Genomic DNA, 2,238 nt, shown 5'->3' with positions numbered 1-2,238 from the left:
GTTTATAACCATTAACTCATTTAATCTTCGTATTCATCTAATTTGGTAAGTGCTCCCTATGATTTAGACAATGGCGTGGCCCCCAGAGTCTGTGTGTTGAGATGTAGTCCTTAACGGCATGGGGAGATGGTAAAACTTTTAAGAGGAAGACTCAACTTCAGTGTGGATGGGCACCTTGCTGGATAAGGTCAGCAGGTGAATCAGTGGACTGAGAAAGGAAGACCTGCCTTCAATGTGGGCAGTTACCATGCAATTGGATGAAAGCTTGGGAGGGACAAAGTAAAAAGTCTGCTTTCACTCTTTTGCCCTTTCTTTCTCTCTTCATGTGCCTACTTACCTTCCTTCTTTTTTCCTCATGATGTTAGGCATCACAGGCACCCAAATTTTGAGCCAAAGAAACTTTACTCATTGTATATCATACTTAAATTAAATTTCTATTTAGCAACATAATAAATAATTAATACCATACTTATCTTCATTAAATCTCACTTTCAGATGAATAAAATAAAATTCAGAGAGTTTGTTTTTTTATTTTTTTTACAATTAAAGTATGAATTTCTTTTGGTACAAGAACTTTTTGAAATTTATACATAGTTTTCAAATTACACATATTTCCATGAGCTTTTTTTTCTGAAACATTTTGTAAATTAATTTACATTTATTCCCTAAGCATTGTCATATCATACAAAACATGATTTCCCATCCAGAATATACTGCATAGTGGCTTAATCATGCATGTTATCATTAATAATTTTCCATTTCTAGTTATATATATATATATATAAATGCTAAGGAACTTTGCTTAAAACTTAAAACCAGGAAACAGGTTAGGATTCTGTTCAAATGAACAGAATCTGTACATGAACCTATCAACAGCTCAAGATGAGACAAAAATCCTTAAAACCAGAAAACAAAGACTAGAAGAAAAATCATTGAGTTTTTAATAACTTGACTGGGATCAAATTAATTTTATTAATTGTGGGGCTAGAACTTTAGCTCAAGTGGTATAGCTGAAAAAATAATTCCTTAGGCACTGTCTCTTTAGATTGGTAAAATGGTAAAAATAGCACTAACAAAAATACAGTGTGACTGAAGCCCACTTACAAAAAAAAAAAAAAGATTATTTAGACTTTGGAAGGTGATATTGTGATATTTAAATTGAAAATAGAATTTCACCAGATATAAAGCTGGAGGAGATAGAGTATGCCAGACATTGGTGACACTATGAATTAAGTTCTTAAGTGAGCAGCTTGAAAAACCAAGATTTTACTTATCTGGCAGAGGAGATACCATGATTACCAAGGTGGTTTTCCCAGGGAAAGGCTTATTCATTTCATTCTGGAGGTGCTGACCCCTATGATTTCCCCAAATGTGGTAAACTCAACTTATAATTTGTGATAGTGGGGGACTGCGTTCACGCTCTCCCATGGGGGGTGGGGACGAGGTTATACTATTATTTTATTTATTTATTTATTTTTGAAAACCTCAAAGTATTATTCTTTTTTTTTGGGGGGGGGAGAGGTTTTTGCTATAGGGCATGTGCACTCGCCAGATAGACCTAGAGACAGAGAGATAGAAAGCGAGAAATCACTCCCCAGGGGGGATGGCCATGCCACAATCCCTTCTCCTCCATTCTCCTCTCAGGATCTTGGCCACGCATGCAAAAGTGCCTGGCATGAGTTTAAGCCACCGGGTCTGGGACTCAAACCGTGGTCGACTATGTGGGAGTCCAGCAACATAGCCATTAACGCTAACTGCTGGTCCCCAAAGTATTATTCTTTGGGCCCACGTGGTGGCACAGTGGTAAACCATGATGCTATGCAAGGCAATCCTGCATCAGAAAGTTCCAGGTTCAAGTACAAAGCCTGAGTACACCAGGCACTTGCTTGTCCATGATATAAACCTCAATGACGTTTCTCTGACTGGATGCAGCTGGGAGTAGAGTGCAGCATTAAGAACTTGTTGGGATCATTGTCTTCCTCTCTTGCTCTCTCTCTCTCTTGTTTCATGTATGAAGGAAATAAACTGTAAAAATACAGAAAAACTTCAGGGGATAATGTTATCTGTTCCTTTTATTATCTTACTTTTGTATAAAAGCGAGAAATCACTCCCCAGGGGGGGATGGCCATGCCACAATCCCTTCTCCTCCATTCTCCTCTCAGGATCTTGGCCACGCATGCAAAAGTGCCTGGCATGAGTTTAAGCCACCGGGTCTGGGACTCAAACCGTGGTCGACTA

The 2,238-nt window shown here is 38.3% G+C and overlaps 1 non-coding gene across 1 annotated transcript; it reads left to right on the top strand.

Moving 5' to 3' along the window:
- The first annotated feature begins 1,266 nt into the window (after positions 1–1,266).
- On the top strand, positions 1,267–1,429 carry LOC114004944 (U1 spliceosomal RNA). The gene has a single exon (XR_003546895.1). It is a non-coding gene; the product is annotated as a U1 spliceosomal RNA (small nuclear RNA).
- The last annotated feature ends 809 nt before the right edge of the window (positions 1,430–2,238 follow it).

The sequence above is a fragment of the Tupaia chinensis genome, unplaced genomic scaffold (genome assembly GCF_000334495.1).
Source record: "Tupaia chinensis unplaced genomic scaffold, TupChi_1.0 Scaffold140508_1, whole genome shotgun sequence".
In the NCBI taxonomy this organism is placed as follows: Eukaryota; Metazoa; Chordata; class Mammalia; order Scandentia; family Tupaiidae; genus Tupaia; species Tupaia belangeri.
This window is presented reverse-complemented; position numbering and strand designations above follow the sequence as displayed.